At 55.7% G+C, this 18,918-nt stretch overlaps 1 long non-coding RNA gene and 7 other non-coding genes across 15 annotated transcripts in view; all 8 read right to left on the reverse strand.

Annotated features, from left to right (window-relative positions):
* LOC132420777 (uncharacterized) overlaps positions 1-4,824 on the reverse strand; it is a 76,353-nt gene extending 71,529 nt beyond the window's left edge. For all 8 annotated transcript variants that reach the window (XR_009518433.1, XR_009518428.1, XR_009518432.1 and 5 more), the window contains exons 1-2: positions 4,687-4,824; positions 2,184-2,337 (exon numbers count right to left, since the gene is read on the reverse strand). This is a non-coding gene — a long non-coding RNA (uncharacterized lncRNA). The remainder of the gene's footprint in view (positions 1-2,183; positions 2,338-4,686) is intronic.
* LOC132421305 (small nucleolar RNA SNORD116) lies at positions 1,852-1,943 on the reverse strand. Its single transcript, XR_009518579.1, has one exon. It is a non-coding gene; the product is annotated as a small nucleolar RNA SNORD116 (small nucleolar RNA).
* Positions 4,353-4,444, reverse strand: LOC132421325 (small nucleolar RNA SNORD116). The gene has a single exon (XR_009518597.1). It is a non-coding gene; the product is annotated as a small nucleolar RNA SNORD116 (small nucleolar RNA).
* A 2,086-nt stretch (positions 4,825-6,910) lies between the features above and the next one.
* Positions 6,911-7,002, reverse strand: LOC132421306 (small nucleolar RNA SNORD116). The gene has a single exon (XR_009518580.1). It is a non-coding gene; the product is annotated as a small nucleolar RNA SNORD116 (small nucleolar RNA).
* Positions 7,003-9,411: 2,409 nt separating this feature from the next.
* LOC132421332 (small nucleolar RNA SNORD116) lies at positions 9,412-9,503 on the reverse strand. Its single transcript, XR_009518604.1, has one exon. It is a non-coding gene; the product is annotated as a small nucleolar RNA SNORD116 (small nucleolar RNA).
* A 2,467-nt stretch (positions 9,504-11,970) lies between these two features.
* On the reverse strand, positions 11,971-12,062 carry LOC132421307 (small nucleolar RNA SNORD116). Its single transcript, XR_009518581.1, has one exon. It is a non-coding gene; the product is annotated as a small nucleolar RNA SNORD116 (small nucleolar RNA).
* A 2,409-nt stretch (positions 12,063-14,471) lies between these two features.
* LOC132421326 (small nucleolar RNA SNORD116) lies at positions 14,472-14,563 on the reverse strand. Its single transcript, XR_009518598.1, has one exon. It is a non-coding gene; the product is annotated as a small nucleolar RNA SNORD116 (small nucleolar RNA).
* A 2,467-nt stretch (positions 14,564-17,030) lies between these two features.
* On the reverse strand, positions 17,031-17,122 carry LOC132421308 (small nucleolar RNA SNORD116). The gene has a single exon (XR_009518582.1). It is a non-coding gene; the product is annotated as a small nucleolar RNA SNORD116 (small nucleolar RNA).
* Positions 17,123-18,918: the final 1,796 nt, after the last annotated feature.

An 18,918-nucleotide genomic window follows, 5' to 3' on the forward strand; every position in this document is an offset into this window, starting at 1 on the left:
GGGCACTGCAATTCCACTCCTGAGTGCTCTCCCATCCACCACAGCAGAAGGATGTCTTCCTAAACCCCTGAGACACCCTCTGGGCAACTGTGGCCCCTCAGACTAAGAGCCGGTGCCATCTAGGGGAACACGCCTGCCCTTGGCACATATTCTTCCACACAAGTGCCACGCTCTTACGGGGAAGAGATCTTCCACAAGGGAAGGGGCCTTGGCCGAATATGACGGCCTTCATCAAAAGCAGCTCGAAGGGAACCGTGACAAAGGGCACGTGAGGAACACCTGGACTGATCAAGGGAGACTCACCAGTAGGCACACTTCCTGAGCTGCTGCCAAGACAGATGACCTACCCTTGGTTCACACACAGAGGTAATGACATGGGAAACATTCTGAAGCCCAACGTGGTGGGGAAACCCTTGCAACCAAATGGCATGGGAGCCATTCCAATGCCCATTGTGGCGGAGAACACCATTGCACCAATGGGGTCAACTGCAGTGGTACCTGGCACATTCACACTCCGGGCCCGTCAGTGACGTGACCTCGGAGAAACAGTGAGGCCCGGGTCTTCTAGAAGCAATGTGTGACCCACAGCCATGCAATTAAGAGAACCCAGCCAACAGCCTAGACACCTGAACCGCTATGACTCGTCTGGCCTGTGGCCAGGCACACCGGATACCACAGTCTGGATGCACCAGCGCGTGGCAGTGAAAATGACCCCCGCACCACACACCCTCACCCGCCTTTAAATCTATAGCCTTTCCTTGGCAGCCGACTCCCTTTTTTCCGCATGGTTGTGCCCAGTGACCTCCGGGAGGAGCTGCAAACCTCAGGGAACGCTACGTGGGCCAGGTTTAGTAAAGATGTTGGGCTGGACTCAGGAACACCCTCACACCTTCAACACAGGGGGAACGTGGACAGACAGGGACAAAACACCCCACGACCTCCAAATCAGCCCCCATGAGAAGACACCATACTGTGCCACAAAGGCAACCATTCACTAGCATAGGGACCCGCCATGAAGTAAATCGACCAAGGAGGGGAGAAAGGCGGGACAGTCCACAGAAGTCCTCCCGTGTTCCCTCTCTACACGTGCCTCCAAATGCTCCTGAGGGGACATCAAAAGTGTTCCTGGAAGCCTATGGCCTCTGTCAATCTGTCCACCCACAAGTAGACATGTGGGCTTAGCCAGCCATTTCATGTGTCTTTATAGGTAGCCTTGCCCTTCCCTCTCCACCGGGATCCCAACGTGTCATGGAAAGATGCCAGAGCCACCCCTCACCAAAGAAGCTTGCTGTGACTTATCTTGACTAAGGCATTTTCTAGCCTGTTCACACAGCACACACAAGCCGGAAACAACCCGAGGAGGAGCCATCAGCTTGGCCAACCGCCCGGGGACAATGGCCCATTGGATTTCTCCCCTCATCATGAGAAACCTAAACTGCATCTGGTCTCCCAAGCAGAACATGACAAAGAGCCAGCCCTAGGCCAGGAATCCTGCTCTGACCCTGAGCATAGACTTCTCTTTCCGTGAGGGCACAAGGCAACGAGTAGCCGGTGGCGGCGGCCTGTAGAACTCAAATGCAGTCGATAGGACCACCAACGGTTCACGCTTCCTTTCCTAGCCGCGTGCTCGTCCGTGGCAGGGGACAGAAGTCCTGGCTCGACCAAGGAACCCAGAGACGGCACGCTGTCCCTAGCCTTCCCACCTGGATTGGCATCCCAGGCTCCTTTCCCAATGGCTCTTCTCCCCATGAGACGGCCACAACCCTCCACTCGAACAACGTGGCTGTACACACACACGGCAGCAAACGCAACCTCAACCTCTCCCTACTTTCCTTTTGGGAGCCACGTGCTGGACCTCAGTTCCGATGAGGAGACGGTAGGGTTTTCTCACTCATTTTGTTCAGATTTCCAAGGAATGCATTTGTGGGGGTCATCATCGATCCAAGCACATGCTCAAACGCCGGACATGCAAAGTTGCAGATTCCACCAAGGGACGGCCAGTGAGCTGAATCATGTCAGCATACAGAAGCGGCCAGATCTGAGCCATGGGGCAGGAAATGCAGCCAGTTCTCAGGTCATCGAAGCTCACGTTCCCCAGGAAAAAGACAGAAGATGAGGCTGTAGCACCTGTTTTCAGTTCCCGTGGCCAAACCTCTAGGTTTTAGCAAAGAAGTGCCACTTACCGCAACAAGGTTTAAACCAGGATCCTCATGGAATGTGCGCCAACACCCCTGCGAGACTCCTCCTCCTCCCTTCACCAGGTATTATGGATTATACGGATGGCCCCAGGCTGCTCTGCTGCTGGGATTCCGGCCCTGGCAGTCCACCTGGCTCGGGCTGAGAGAACACACGCGTGCCTGAGGATGGTGCACGGGCGCACCGAGGGAAAGGGCGATACCATCTAGTGATGCGTGCTCTATATCCCCTCCACATTTCATTTGCTGCCCATCGTGCCTGGGTGTCCGCACGTAAATGTGAAAGCAATGTGGCGTAGACGCCTTCACAGCGTGCCGCCATCAGGACAAAGAGCCCCGCTGTCCAACAACACCCTGGCCTCGGGCCCTGCAATTCCTCTCCTGAGCACTCTCCCCTCCATCACAGCTAAAGGATGTCTTCCGGAAACCCTGAGACACGCTCAGGGCAACTGTGCCTCCTCAGACTAAGAGCCAGTGACCTTTGGGGAACACACCAACTCTAAGCACACATGGCTCCACACAGTGGACGCGCCCGGAAGATCAAGAGATCTTCCACAAGGGAAGGGCACACGGCCGAATATGACGGCCTCCACCAAAAGCGGCTCATAGGGACCCACGACAAAGGGCACGTGAGGAACACCTGGACTAATCAAGGCAGACTCACCAGCAGGCATACTTCCTGGCCTGCTGTTAGGACAGACGACCTACCCTTGTCGTACACACAAAGGTAATGGCATGGGAACCATTACGATGCCCAACGTGGCGGGGCAAACTGTTGCAGCAATTGGGTCTCTTGCAGTGCTGCCTGGCACTTTCACACTCTGGGTCCGTCAGCGACGTGACCTCGGTGAAACCGTGAGGCCCAGGTCCTCTAGAAGCAACGTGTTACCTACAGCCGCGCAACAAGAGAACCCGGCCAACAGCCTAGACACCTGAACCGGTATGACTTCTCTGGACTGTGGCCAGGCACGCCGTACACCACAGTCTCAAAGCACCAGCGGGTGGCAGGAGAAAAGATCCCCGCACCACACATCCTCTCGGGCCCGGAAACCTGTAGCCTTTCCTTGGCAGCCGACTCCCTTTCCGCGTGGTTTTGCCCAATGACCTCCGGGAAGGTCTGCAATCCTCAGGGACTGCTAGGTGGGCTGGGTGTAGTACCGATGCAGGGCTGTACTGAGGAACACCTTCACATCTTCAACACAGGGAGAACGTGGACAGACAGGGACAAAACACCCCACGGCCTCCAAATCAGCCCCCATGAGAAGACACCATACTGTGCCACGAAGGCAACCATTCCCTGGCACAGGGACCCGCCATGAAGTAAATTGACCAAGGAGGGGAAACAAGCGAGACACGCCACAGATGTGCTCCCGTGTTCCCTCTCTACACTTGCCTCCAAATGTCCCTGAGGGAATACCAAAAGTGTTCCCGGAAGCCTATGACCACCATCGATCTATCCACCCACCAGTAAACCTGTGGGATTAGCCAGCCATCTCTCGTGTCTTCTTCATTCGCCTTGCCCTCCTCTCTCCACCGGGATCCCAACGTGTCAGGGAAAGATGCCAGAGCCACCCCTCACCAAAGAAGCTTGCTGTGACTTATCTTCACTAAGGCATTTTCTAGCCCTTTCACACAGCACACACAAGCCAGACACAACCCGAGGAGGAGCCCTTAGCTTGGCCAACCTCCCGGTGGCAATGGCCCATTGGATTTCTCCCCTTATCAGGAGAAACCTAAGCTGCATCTGGTCTCCCAAGCAGAACATGGCAAAGAAGCCTGCCCTAGGCCAGGAATCCTGCTCTGACCCTGAGCCTACAGACTTCCGTTTCTTTGCGGGCACAAGGCAACGAGTAGCCGGTGGCGGAGGCCTGTAGAACTCAAGGGCAGGCGACCGGACCACCAAGGGCTCACGCTTCCTCTCCTACCTGAATGCTGAACCGTGGCAGGGGACAGCAGTCCTGGCTAGACCAAGGAACCCACAGACGGCACGCTCTCCCTAGCCTTCCCTCCTGGATTGGCATCCCAGGCTCCTTTCCCAATGCCTCTTCTCCCCATCAGACGGCCACAAGCCTCAACTTAAACAGCGTGGCTGTGGACACCCACGGGAGCAAATGCAACGCGAACCTCTCCCTACTTTCCTTTTGGGAGCCACGTGTTGGACCTCAGTTCCAAGGAGGAGACGGCAGGGATTTCTCACTCATTTTGTTCAGATTTCCAAGGAATGCATTTGTGGAAGTCATCGTCGAGCCAAGCACATGCTCAAACGCTGGACATGCAAACTTGCAGATTCCACCACGGTACGGACAGCGAGCTGAATCACGTCAGCATACGGCAGTGAACAAAGCAAAGCCATTGGGGAAGGAAATGCAGCCAGTTCTCAGGGCATCGAAGCTCGGGTTCCCATGGAAAAGGCCAGAAGGTGAGGGTGTAGCCCCGTTGCACATGTTCCCTTGGTCAAACCTCTAGGTTTTAGGAAAGAGGTGCTACTTACCGCAACAAGGGTTAAACCAGGATCCTCATGGAATGCGGGCCAACACCCCTGTGAGACTCCTCCTCCTCACTTCACCGGGTGTCAGGGATTATACAGATGGTCCCAGGTTGATCTGCTGCTGGAATTCCTTTCTTGGCATTCCACCTGGCTCGGGGTGAGAGAACACATGCGTCCTATAGGAGGGTGCACGGGTGCACCGAGCGAAGGGCGATGTCCCTCAGTGATGCGTGCTCTGTCTCCCCTCGACATGTAATTTGCTGCAGATCTTGCTTGTGGGTCCGCAGGGAAACGTGAAAGCAACATAGAGCTGACGCCTTCAGAGGGTGCGGCCATCAGGACATAGAGCACCGCTGTCCAAAATCCCCCTGGTCTCGGGCACTGCAATTCCACTCCTGAGTGCTCTCCCATCCACCACAGCAGAAGGATGTCTTCCTAAACCCCTGAGACACCCTCTGGGCAACTGTGGCCCCTCAGACTAAGAGCCGGTGCCATCTAGGGGAACATGCCCGCCCTTGGCACATATTCTTCCACACAAGTGCCACGCTCTTACGGGGAAGAGATCTTCCACAAGGGAAGGGGCCTTGGCCGAATATGACGGCCTTCATCAAAAGCAGCTCGAAGGGAACCGTGACAAAGGGCACGTGAGGAACACCTGGACTGATCAAGGGAGACTCACCAGTAGGCACACTTCCTGAGCTGCTGCCAAGACAGATGACCTACCCTTGGTTCACACACAGAGGTAATGACATGGGAAACATTCTGAAGCCCAACGTGGTGGGGAAACCCTTGCAACCAAATGGCATGGGAGCCATTCCAATGCCCATTGTGGCGGAGAACACCATTGCACCAATGGGGTCAACTGCAGTGGTACCTGGCACATTCACACTCCGGGCCCGTCAGTGACGTGACCTCGGAGAAACAGTGAGGCCCGGGTCTTCTAGAAGCAATGTGTGACCCACAGCCATGCAATTAAGAGAACCCAGCCAACAGCCTAGACACCTGAACCGCTATGACTCGTCTGGCCTGTGGCCAGGCACACCGGATACCACAGTCTGGATGCACCAGCGCGTGGCAGTGAAAATGACCCCCGCACCACACACCCTCACCCGCCTTTAAATCTATAGCCTTTCCTTGGCAGCCGACTCCCTTTTTTCCGCATGGTTGTGCCCAGTGACCTCCGGGAGGAGCTGCAAACCTCAGGGAACGCTACGTGGGCCAGGTTTAGTAAAGATGTTGGGCTGGACTCAGGAACACCCTCACACCTTCAACACAGGGGGAATGTGGACAGACAGGGACAAAACACCCCACGACCTCCAAATCAGCCCCCATGAGAAGACACCATACTGTGCCACAAAGGCAACCATTCACTAGCATAGGGACCCGCCATGAAGTAAATCGACCAAGGAGGGGAGAAAGGCGGAACAGTCCACAGAAGTCCTCCCGTGTTCCCTCTCTACACGTGCCTCCAAATGCTCCTGAGGGGACATCAAAAGTGTTCCTGGAAGCCTATGGCCTCTGTCAATCTGTCCACCCACAAGTAGACATGTGGGCTTAGCCAGCCATTTCATGTGTCTTTATAGGTAGCCTTGCCCTTCCCTCTCCACCGGGATCCCAACGTGTCATGGAAAGATGCCAGAGCCACCCCTCACCAAAGAAGCTTGCTGTGACTTATCTTGACTAAGGCATTTTCTAGCCTGTTCACACAGCACACACAAGCCGGAAACAACCCGAGGAGGAGCCATCAGCTTGGCCAACCGCCCGGGGACAATGGCCCATTGGATTTCTCCCCTCATCATGAGAAACCTAAACTGCATCTGGTCTCCCAAGCAGAACATGACAAAGAGCCAGCCCTAGGCCAGGAATCCTGCTCTGACCCTGAGCATAGACTTCTCTTTCCGTGAGGGCACAAGGCAACGAGTAGCCGGTGGCGGCGGCCTGTAGAACTCAAATGCAGTCGATAGGACCACCAACGGTTCACGCTTCCTTTCCTAGCCGCGTGCTCGTCCGTGGCAGGGGACAGAAGTCCTGGCTCGACCAAGGAACCCAGAGACGGCACGCTGTCCCTAGCCTTCCCACCTGGATTGGCATCCCAGGCTCCTTTCCCAATGGCTCTTCTCCCCATGAGACGGCCACAACCCTCCACTCGAACAACGTGGCTGTACACACACACGGCAGCAAACGCAACCTCAACCTCTCCCTACTTTCCTTTTGGGAGCCACGTGCTGGACCTCAGTTCCGATGAGGAGACGGTAGGGTTTTCTCACTCATTTTGTTCAGATTTCCAAGGAATGCATTTGTGGGGGTCATCATCGATCCAAGCACATGCTCAAACGCCGGACATGCAAAGTTGCAGATTCCACCAAGGGACGGCCAGTGAGCTGAATCATGTCAGCATACAGAAGCGGCCAGATCTGAGCCATGGGGCAGGAAATGCAGCCAGTTCTCAGGTCATCGAAGCTCACGTTCCCCAGGAAAAAGACAGAAGATGAGGCTGTAGCACCGGTTTTCAGTTCCCGTGGCCAAACCTCTAGGTTTTAGCAAAGAAGTGCCACTTACCGCAACAAGGTTTAAACCAGGATCCTCATGGAATGTGCGCCAACACCCCTGCGAGACTCCTCCTCCTCCCTTCACCAGGTATTATGGATTATACGGATGGCCCCAGGCTGCTCTGCTGCTGGGATTCCGGCCCTGGCAGTCCACCTGGCTCGGGCTGAGAGAACACACGCGTGCCTGAGGATGGTGCACGGGTGCACCGAGGGAAAGGGCGATACCATCTAGTGATGCGTGCTCTATATACACTCCACATTTCATTTGCTGCCCATCGTGCCTGGGTGTCCGCACGTAAATGTGAAAGCAATGTGGCGTAGACGCCTTCACAGCGTGCCGCCATCAGGACAAAGAGCCCCGCTGTCCAACAACACCCTGGCCTCGGGCCCTGCAATTCCTCTCCTGAGCACTCTCCCCTCCATCACAGCTAAAGGATGTCTTCCGGAAACCCTGAGACACGCTCAGGGCAACTGTGCCTCCTCAGACTAAGAGCCAGTGACCTTTGGGGAACACACCAACTCTAAGCACACATGGCTCCACACAGTGGACGCGCCCGGAAGATCAAGAGATCTTCCACAAGGGAAGGGCACACGGCCGAATATGACGGCCTCCACCAAAAGCGGCTCATAGGGACCCACGACAAAGGGCACGTGAGGAACACCTGGACTAATCAAGGCAGACTCACCAGCAGGCATACTTCCTGGCCTGCTGTTAGGACAGACGACCTACCCTTGTCGTACACACAAAGGTAATGGCATGGGAACCATTACGATGCCCAACGTGGCGGGGCAAACTGTTGCAGCAATTGGGTCTCTTGCAGTGCTGCCTGGCACTTTCACACTCTGGGTCCGTCAGCGACGTGACCTCGGTGAAACCGTGAGGCCCAGGTCCTCTAGAAGCAACGTGTTACCTACAGCCGCGCAACAAGAGAACCCGGCCAACAGCCTAGACACCTGAACCGGTATGACTTCTCTGGACTGTGGCCAGGCACGCCGTACACCACAGTCTCAAAGCACCAGCGGGTGGCAGGAGAAAAGATCCCCGCACCACACATCCTCTCGGGCCCGGAAACCTGTAGCCTTTCCTTGGCAGCCGACTCCCTTTCCGCGTGGTTTTGCCCAATGACCTCCGGGAAGGTCTGCAATCCTCAGGGACTGCTAGGTGGGCTGGGTGTAGTACCGATGCAGGGCTGTACTGAGGAACACCTTCACATCTTCAACACAGGGAGAACGTGGACAGACAGGGACAAAACACCCCACGGCCTCCAAATCAGCCCCCATGAGAAGACACCATACTGTGCCACGAAGGCAACCATTCCCTGGCACAGGGACCCGCCATGAAGTAAATTGACCAAGGAGGGGAAACAAGCGAGACACGCCACAGATGTGCTCCCGTGTTCCCTCTCTACACTTGCCTCCAAATGTCCCTGAGGGAATACCAAAAGTGTTCCCGGAAGCCTATGACCACCATCGATCTATCCACCCACCAGTAAACCTGTGGGATTAGCCAGCCATCTCTCGTGTCTTCTTCATTCGCCTTGCCCTCCTCTCTCCACCGGGATCCCAACGTGTCAGGGAAAGATGCCAGAGCCACCCCTCACCAAAGAAGCTTGCTGTGACTTATCTTCACTAAGGCATTTTCTAGCCCTTTCACACAGCACACACAAGCCAGACACAACCCGAGGAGGAGCCCTTAGCTTGGCCAACCTCCCGGTGGCAATGGCCCATTGGATTTCTCCCCTTATCAGGAGAAACCTAAGCTGCATCTGGTCTCCCAAGCAGAACATGGCAAAGAAGCCTGCCCTAGGCCAGGAATCCTGCTCTGACCCTGAGCCTACAGACTTCCGTTTCTTTGCGGGCACAAGGCAACGAGTAGCCGGTGGCGGAGGCCTGTAGAACTCAAGGGCAGGCGACCGGACCACCAAGGGCTCACGCTTCCTCTCCTACCCGAATGCTGAACCGTGGCAGGGGACAGCAGTCCCGGCTAGACCAAGGAACCCACAGACGGCACGCTCTCCCTAGCCTTCCCTCCTGGATTGGCATCCCAGGCTCCTTTCCCAATGCCTCTTCTCCCCATCAGACGGCCACAAGCCTCAACTTAAACAGCGTGGCTGTGGACACCCACGGGAGCAAATGCAACGCGAACCTCTCCCTACTTTCCTTTTGGGAGCCACGTGTTGGACCTCAGTTCCAAGGAGGAGATGGCAGGGATTTCTCACTCATTTTGTTCAGATTTCCAAGGAATGCATTTGTGGAAGTCATCGTCGAGCCAAGCACATGCTCAAACGCTGGACATGCAAACTTGCAGATTCCACCACGGTACGGACAGCGAGCTGAATCACGTCAGCATACGGCAGTGAACAAAGCAAAGCCATTGGGGAAGGAAATGCAGCCAGTTCTCAGGGCATCGAAGCTCGGGTTCCCATGGAAAAGGCCAGAAGGTGAGGGTGTAGCCCCGTTGCACACGTTCCCTTGGTCAAACCTCTAGGTTTTAGGAAAGAGGTGCTACTTACCGCAACAAGGGTTAAACCAGGATCCTCATGGAATGCGGGCCAACACCCCTGTGAAACTCCTCCTCCTCACTTCACCGGGTGTCAGGGATTATACAGATGGTCCCAGGTTGATCTGCTGCTGGAATTCCTTTCCTGGCATTCCACCTGGCTCGGGGTGAGAGAACACATGCGTTCTTTAGGAGGGTGCACGGGTGCACCGAGCGAAAGGGCGATGTCCCTCAGTGATGCGTGCTCTGTCTCCCCTCGACATGTAATTTGCTGCAGATCTTGCCTGTGGGTCCGCAGGGAAACGTGAAAGCAACATAGAGCTGACGCCTTCAGAGGGTGCGGCCATCAGGACATAGAGCACCGCTGTCCAAAATCCCCCTGGTCTCGGGCACTGCAATTCCACTCCTGAGTGCTCTCCCATCCACCACAGCAGAAGGATGTCTTCCTAAACCCCTGAGACACCCTCTGGGCAACTGTGGCCCCTCAGACTAAGAGCCGGTGCCATCTAGGGGAACACGCCCGCCCTTGGCACATATTCTTCCACACAAGTGCCACGCTCTTACGGGGAAGAGATCTTCCACAAGGGAAGGGGCCTTGGCCGAATATGACGGCCTTCATCAAAAGCAGCTCGAAGGGAACCGTGACAAAGGGCACGTGAGGAACACCTGGACTGATCAAGGGAGACTCACCAGTAGGCACACTTCCTGAGCTGCTGCCAAGACAGATGACCTACCCTTGGTTCACACACAGAGGTAATGACATGGGAAACATTCTGAAGCCCAACGTGGTGGGGAAACCCTTGCAACCAAATGGCATGGGAGCCATTCCAATGCCCATTGTGGCGGAGAACACCATTGCACCAATGGGGTCAACTGCAGTGGTACCTGGCACATTCACACTCCGGGCCCGTCAGTGACGTGACCTCGGAGAAACAGTGAGGCCCGGGTCTTCTAGAAGCAATGTGTGACCCACAGCCATGCAATTAAGAGAACCCAGCCAACAGCCTAGACACCTGAACCGCTATGACTCGTCTGGCCTGTGGCCAGGCACACCGGATACCACAGTCTGGATGCACCAGCGCGTGGCAGTGAAAATGACCCCCGCACCACACACCCTCACCCGCCTTTAAATCTATAGCCTTTCCTTGGCAGCCGACTCCCTTTTTTCCGCATGGTTGTGCCCAGTGACCTCCGGGAGGAGCTGCAAACCTCAGGGAACGCTACGTGGGCCAGGTTTAGTAAAGATGTTGGGCTGGACTCAGGAACACCCTCACACCTTCAACACAGGGGGAACGTGGACAGACAGGGACAAAACACCCCACGACCTCCAAATCAGCCCCCATGAGAAGACACCATACTGTGCCACAAAGGCAACCATTCACTAGCATAGGGACCCGCCATGAAGTAAATCGACCAAGGAGGGGAGAAAGGCGGGACAGTCCACAGAAGTTCTCCCGTGTTCCCTCTCTACACGTGCCTCCAAATGCTCCTGAGGGGACATCAAAAGTGTTCCTGGAAGCCTATGGCCTCTGTCAATCTGTCCACCCACAAGTAGACATGTGGGCTTAGCCAGCCATTTCATGTGTCTTTATAGGTAGCCTTGCCCTTCCCTCTCCACCGGGATCCCAACGTGTCATGGAAAGATGCCAGAGCCACCCCTCACCAAAGAAGCTTGCTGTGACTTATCTTGACTAAGGCATTTTCTAGCCTGTTCACACAGCACACACAAGCCGGAAACAACCCGAGGAGGAGCCATCAGCTTGGCCAACCGCCCGGGGACAATGGCCCATTGGATTTCTCCCCTCATCATGAGAAACCTAAACTGCATCTGGTCTCCCAAGCAGAACATGACAAAGAGCCAGCCCTAGGCCAGGAATCCTGCTCTGACCCTGAGCATAGACTTCTCTTTCCGTGAGGGCACAAGGCAACGAGTAGCCAGTGGCGGCGGCCTGTAGAACTCAAATGCAGTCGATAGGACCACCAACGGTTCACGCTTCCTTTCCTAGCCGCGTGCTCGTCCGTGGCAGGGGACAGAAGTCCTGGCTCGACCAAGGAACCCAGAGACGGCACGCTGTCCCTAGCCTTCCCACCTGGATTGGCATCCCAGGCTCCTTTCCCAATGGCTCTTCTCCCCATGAGACGGCCACAACCCTCCACTCGAACAACGTGGCTGTACACACACACGGCAGCAAACGCAACCTCAACCTCTCCCTACTTTCCTTTTGGGAGCCACGTGCTGGACCTCAGTTCCGATGAGGAGACGGTAGGGTTTTCTCACTCATTTTGTTCAGATTTCCAAGGAATGCATTTGTGGGGGTCATCATCGATCCAAGCACATGCTCAAACGCCGGACATGCAAAGTTGCAGATTCCACCAAGGGACGGCCAGTGAGCTGAATCATGTCAGCATACAGAAGCGGCCAGATCTGAGCCATGGGGCAGGAAATGCAGCCAGTTCTCAGGTCATCGAAGCTCACGTTCCCCAGGAAAAAGACAGAAGATGAGGCTGTAGCACCGGTTTTCAGTTCCCGTGGCCAAACCTCTAGGTTTTAGCAAAGAAGTGCCACTTACCGCAACAAGGTTTAAACCAGGATCCTCATGGAATGTGCGCCAACACCCCTGCGAGACTCCTCCTCCTCCCTTCACCAGGTATTATGGATTATACGGATGGCCCCAGGCTGCTCTGCTGCTGGGATTCCGGCCCTGGCAGTCCACCTGGCTCGGGCTGAGAGAACACACGCGTGCCTGAGGATGGTGCACGGGCGCACCGAGGGAAAGGGCGATACCATCTAGTGATGCGTGCTCTATATCCCCTCCACATTTCATTTGCTGCCCATCGTGCCTGGGTGTCCGCACGTAAATGTGAAAGCAATGTGGCGTAGACGCCTTCACAGCGTGCCGCCGTCAGGACAAAGAGCCCCGCTGTCCAACAACACCCTGGCCTCGGGCCCTGCAATTCCTCTCCTGAGCACTCTCCCCTCCATCACAGCTAAAGGATGTCTTCCGGAAACCCTGAGACACGCTCAGGGCAACTGTGCCTCCTCAGACTAAGAGCCAGTGACCTTTGGGGAACACACCAACTCTAAGCACACATGGCTCCACACAGTGGACGCGCCCGGAAGATCAAGAGATCTTCCACAAGGGAAGGGCACACGGCCGAATATGACGGCCTCCACCAAAAGCGGCTCATAGGGACCCACGACAAAGGGCACGTGAGGAACACCTGGACTAATCAGGGCAGACTCACCAGCAGGCATACTTCCTGGCCTGCTGTTAGGACAGACGACCTACCCTTGTCGTACACACAAAGGTAATGGCATGGGAACCATTACGATGCCCAACGTGGCGGGGCAAACTGTTGCAGCAATTGGGTCTCTTGCAGTGCTGCCTGGCACTTTCACACTCTGGGTCCGTCAGTGACGTGACCTCGGTGAAACCGTGAGGCCCAGGTCCTCTAGAAGCAACGTGTTACCTACAGCCGCGCAACAAGAGAACCCGGCCAACAGCCTAGACACCTGAACCGGTATGACTTCTCTGGACTGTGGCCAGGCACGCCGTACACCACAGTCTCAAAGCACCAGCGGGTGGCAGGAGAAAAGATCCCCGCACCACACATCCTCTCGGGCCCGGAAACCTGTAGCCTTTCCTTGGCAGCCGACTCCCTTTCCGCGTGGTTTTGCCCAATGACCTCCGGGAAGGTCTGCAATCCTCAGGGACTGCTAGGTGGGCTGGGTGTAGTACCGATGCAGGGCTGTACTGAGGAACACCTTCACATCTTCAACACAGGGAGAACGTGGACAGACAGGGACAAAACACCCCACGGCCTCCAAATCAGCCCCCATGAGAAGACACCATACTGTGCCACGAAGGCAACCATTCCCTGGCACAGGGACCCGCCATGAAGTAAATTGACCAAGGAGGGGAAACAAGCGAGACACGCCACAGATGTGCTCCCGTGTTCCCTCTCTACACTTGCCTCCAAATGTCCCTGAGGGAATACCAAAAGTGTTCCCGGAAGCCTATGACCACCATCGATCTATCCACCCACCAGTAAACCTGTGGGATTAGCCAGCCATCTCTCGTGTCTTCTTCATTCGCCTTGCCCTCCTCTCTCCACCGGGATCCCAACGTGTCAGGGAAAGATGCCAGAGCCACCCCTCACCAAAGAAGCTTGCTGTGACTTATCTTCACTAAGGCATTTTCTAGCCCTTTCACACAGCACACACAAGCCAGACACAACCCGAGGAGGAGCCCTTAGCTTGGCCAACCTCCCGGTGGCAATGGCCCATTGGATTTCTCCCCTTATCAGGAGAAACCTAAGCTGCATCTGGTCTCCCAAGCAGAACATGGCAAAGAAGCCTGCCCTAGGCCAGGAATCCTGCTCTGACCCTGAGCCTACAGACTTCCGTTTCTTTGCGGGCACAAGGCAACGAGTAGCCGGTGGCGGAGGCCTGTAGAACTCAAGGGCAGGTGACCGGACCACCAAGGGCTCACGCTTCCTCTCCTACCCGAATGCTGAACCGTGGCAGGGGACAGCAGTCCCGGCTAGACCAAGGAACCCACAGACGGCACGCTCTCCCTAGCCTTCCCTCCTGGATTGGCATCCCAGGCTCCTTTCCCAATGCCTCTTCTCCCCATCAGACGGCCACAAGCCTCAACTTAAACAGCGTGGCTGTGGACAGCCACGGGAGCAAATGCAACGCGAACCTCTCCCTACTTTCCTTTTGGGAGCCACGTGTTGGACCTCAGTTCCAAGGAGGAGACGGCAGGGATTTCTCACTCATTTTGTTCAGATTTCCAAGGAATGCATTTGTGGAAGTCATCGTCGAGCCAAGCACATGCTCAAACGCTGGACATGCAAACTTGCAGATTCCACCACGGTACGGACAGCGAGCTGAATCACGTCAGCATACGGCAGTGAACAAAGCAAAGCCATTGGGGAAGGAAATGCAGCCAGTTCTCAGGGCATCGAAGCTCGGGTTCCCATGGAAAAGGCCAGAAGGTGAGGGTGTAGCCCCGTTGCACACGTTCCCTTGGTCAAACCTCTAGGTTTTAGGAAAGAGGTGCTACTTACCGCAACAAGGGTTAAACCAGGATCCTCATGGAATGCGGGCCAACACCCCTGTGAGACTCCTCCTCCTCACTTCACCGGGTGTCAGGGATTATACAGATGGTCCCAGGTTGATCTGCTGCTGGAATTCCTTTCTTGGCATTCCACCTGGCTCGGGGTGAGAGAACACATGCGTCCTATAGGAGGGTGCACGGGTGCACCGAGCGAAAGGGCGATGTCCCTCAGTGATGCGTGCTCTGTCTCCCCTCGACATGTAATTTGCTGCAGATCTTGCCTGTGGGTCCGCAGGGAAACGTGAAAGCAACATAGAGCTGACGCCTTCAGAGGGTGCGGCCATCAGGACATAGAGCACCGCTGTCCAAAATCCCCCTGGTCTCGGGCACTGCAATTCCACTCCTGAGTGCTCTCCCAACCACCACAGCAGAAGGATGTCTTCCTAAACCCCTGAGACACCCTCTGGGCAACTGTGGCCCCTCAGACTAAGAGCCGGTGCCATCTAGGGGAACACGCCCGCCCTTGGCACATATTCTTCCACACAAGTGCCACGCTCTTACGGGGAAGAGATCTTCCACAAGGGAAGGGGCCTTGGCCGAATATGACGGCCTTCATCAAAAGCAGCTCGAAGGGAACCGTGACAAAGGGCACGTGAGGAACACCTGGACTGATCAAGGGAGACTCACCAGTAGGCACACTTCCTGAGCTGCTGCCAAGACAGATGACCTACCCTTGGTTCACACACAGAGGTAATGACATGGGAAACATTCTGAAGCCCAACGTGGTGGGGAAACCCTTGCAACCAAATGGCATGGGAGCCATTCCAGTGCCCATTGTGGCAGAGAACACCATTGCACCAATGGGGTCAACTGCAGTGGTACCTGGCACATTCACACTCCGGGCCCGTCAGTGACGTGACCTCGGAGAAACAGTGAGGCCCAGGTCTTCTAGAAGCAATGTGTGACCCACAGCCATGCAATTAAGAGAACCCAGCCAATAGCCTAGACACCTGAACCGCTGTGACTCGTCTGGCCTGTGGCCAGGCACACCGGATACCACAGTCTGGATGCACCAGCGCGTGGCAGTAAAAATGACCCCCGCACCACACACCCTCACCCGCCTTTAAATCTATAGCCTTTCCTTGGCAGCCGACTCCCTTTTTTCCGCATGGTTGTGCCCAGTGACCTCCGGGAGGAGCTGCAAACCTCAGGGAACGCTACGTGGGCCAGGTTTAGTAAAGATGTTGGGCTGGACTCAGGAACACCCTCACACCTTCAACACAGGGGGAACGTGGACAGACAGGGACAAAACACCCCACGACCTCCAAATCAGCCCCCATGAGAAGACACCATACTGTGCCACAAAGGCAACCATTCACTAGCATAGGGACCCGCCATGAAGTAAATCGACCAAGGAGGGGAGAAAGGCGGGACAGTCCACAGAAGTCCTCCCGTGTTCCCTCTCTACACGTGCCTCCAAATGCTCCTGAGGGGATATCAAAAGTGTTCCTGGAAGCCTATGGCCTCTGTCAATCTGTCCACCCACAAGTAGACATGTGGGCTTAGCCAGCCATTTCATGTGTCTTTATAGGTAGCCTTGCCCTTCCCTCTCCACCGGGATCCCAACGTGTCATGGAAAGATGCCAGAGCCACCCCTCACCAAAGAAGCTTGCTGTGACTTATCTTGACTAAGGCATTTTCTAGCCTGTTCACACAGCACACACAAGCCGGAAACAACCCGAGGAGGAGCCATCAGCTTGGCCAACCGCCCGGGGACAATGGCCCATTGGATTTCTCCCCTCATCATGAGAAACCTAAACTGCATCTGGTCTCCCAAGCAGAACATGACAAAGAGCCAGCCCTAGGCCAGGAATCCTGCTCTGACCCTGAGCATAGACTTCTCTTTCCGTGAGGGCACAAGGCAACGAGTAGCCGGTGGCGGCGGCCTGTAGAACTCAAATGCAGTCGATAGGACCACCAACGGTTCACGCTTCCTTTCCTAGCCGCGTGCTCGTCCGTGGCAGGGGACAGAAGTCCTGGCTCGACCAAGGAACCCAGAGACGGCACGCTGTCCCTAGCCTTCCCACCTGGATTGGCATCCCAGGCTCCTTTCCCAATGGCTCTTCTCCCCATGAGACGGCCACAACCCTCCACTCGAACAACGTGGCTGTACACACACACGGCAGCAAACGCAACCTCAACCTCTCCCTACTTTCCTTTTGGGAGCCACGTGCTGGACCTCAGTTCCGATGAGGAGACGGTAGGGTTTTCTCACTCATTTTGTTCAGATTTCCAAGGAATGCATTTGTGGGGGTCATCATCGATCCAAGCACATGCTCAAACGCCGGACATGCAAAGTTGCAGATTCCACCAAGGGACGGCCAGTGAGCTGAATCATGTCAGCATACAGAAGCGGCCAGATCTGAGCCATGGGGCAGGAAATGCAGCCAGTTCTCAGGTCATCGAAGCTCACGTTCCCCAGGAAAAAGACAGAAGATGAGGCTGTAGCACCGGTTTTCAGTTCCCGTGGCCAAACCTCTAGGTTTTAGCAAAGAAGTGCCACTTACCGCAACAAGGTTTAAACCAGGATCCTCATGGAATGTGCGCCAACACCCCTGCGAGACTCCTCCTCCTCCCTTCACCAGGTATTATGGATTATACGGATGGCCCCAGGCTGCTCTGCTGCTGGGATTCCGGCCCTGGCAGTCCACCTGGCTCGGGCTGAGAGAACACACGCGTGCCTGAGGATGGTGCACGGGTGCACCGAGGGAAAGGGCGATACCATCTAGTGATGCGTGCTCTATATCCCCTCCACATTTCATTTGCTGCCCATCGTGCCTGGGTGTCCGCACGTAAATGTGAAAGCAATGTGGCGTAGACGCCTTCACAGCGTGCCGCCATCAGGACAAAGAGCCCCGCTGTCCAACAACACCCTGGCCTCGGGCCCTGCAATTCCTCTCCTGAGCACTCTCCCCTCCATCACAGCTAAAGGATGTCTTCCGGAAACCCTGAGACACGCTCAGGGCAACTGTGCCTCCTCAGACTAAGAGCCAGTGACCTTTGGGGAACACACCAACTCTAAGCACACATGGCTCCACACAGTGGACGCGCCCGGAAGATCAAGAGATCTTCCACAAGGGAAGGGCACACGGCCGAATATGACGGCCTCCACCAAAAGCGGCTCATAGGGACCCACGACAAAGGGCACGTGAGGAACACCTGGACTAATCAGGGCAGACTCACCAGCAGGCATACTTCCTGGCCTGCTGTTAGGACAGACGACCTACCCTTGTCGTACACACAAAGGTAATGGCATGGGAACCATTACGATGCCCAACGTGGCGGGGCAAACTGTTGCAGCAATTGGGTCTCTTGCAGTGCTGCCTGGCACTTTCACACTCTGGGTCCGTCAGTGACGTGACCTCGGTGAAACCGTGAGGCCCAGGTCCTCTAGAAGCAACGTGTTACCTACAGCCGCGCAACAAGAGAACCCGGCCAACAGCCTAGACACCTGAACCGGTATGACTTCTCTGGACTGTGGCCAGGCACGCCGTACACCACAGTCTCAAAGCACCAGCGGGTGGCAGGAGAAAAGATCCCCGCACCACACATCCTCTCGGGCCCGGAAACCTGTAGCCTTTCCTTGGCAGCCGACTCCCTTTCCGCGTGGTTTTGCCCAATGACCTCCGGGAAGGTCTGCAATCCTCAGGGACTGCTAGGTGGGCTGGGTGTAGTACCGATGCAGGGCTGTACTGAGGAACACCTTCACATCTTCAACACAGGGAGAACGTGGACAGACAGGGACAAAACACCCCACGGCCTCCAAATCAGCCCCCATGAGAAGACACCATACTGTGCCACGAAGGCAACCATTCCCTGGCACAGGGACCCGCCATGAAGTAAATTGACCAAGGAGGGGAAACAAGCGAGACACGCCACAGATGTGCTCCCGTGTTCCCTCTCTACACTTGCCTCCAAATGTCCCTGAGGGAATACCAAAAGTGTTCCCGGAAGCCTATGACCACCATCGATCTATCCACCCACCAGTAAACCTGTGGGATTAGCCAGCCATCTCTCGTGTCTTCTTCATTCGCCTTGCCCTCCTCTCTCCACCGGGATCCCA

Source organism: Delphinus delphis, chromosome 2 (assembly GCF_949987515.2).
Source record: "Delphinus delphis chromosome 2, mDelDel1.2, whole genome shotgun sequence".
In the NCBI taxonomy this organism is placed as follows: Eukaryota; Metazoa; Chordata; class Mammalia; order Artiodactyla; family Delphinidae; genus Delphinus; species Delphinus delphis.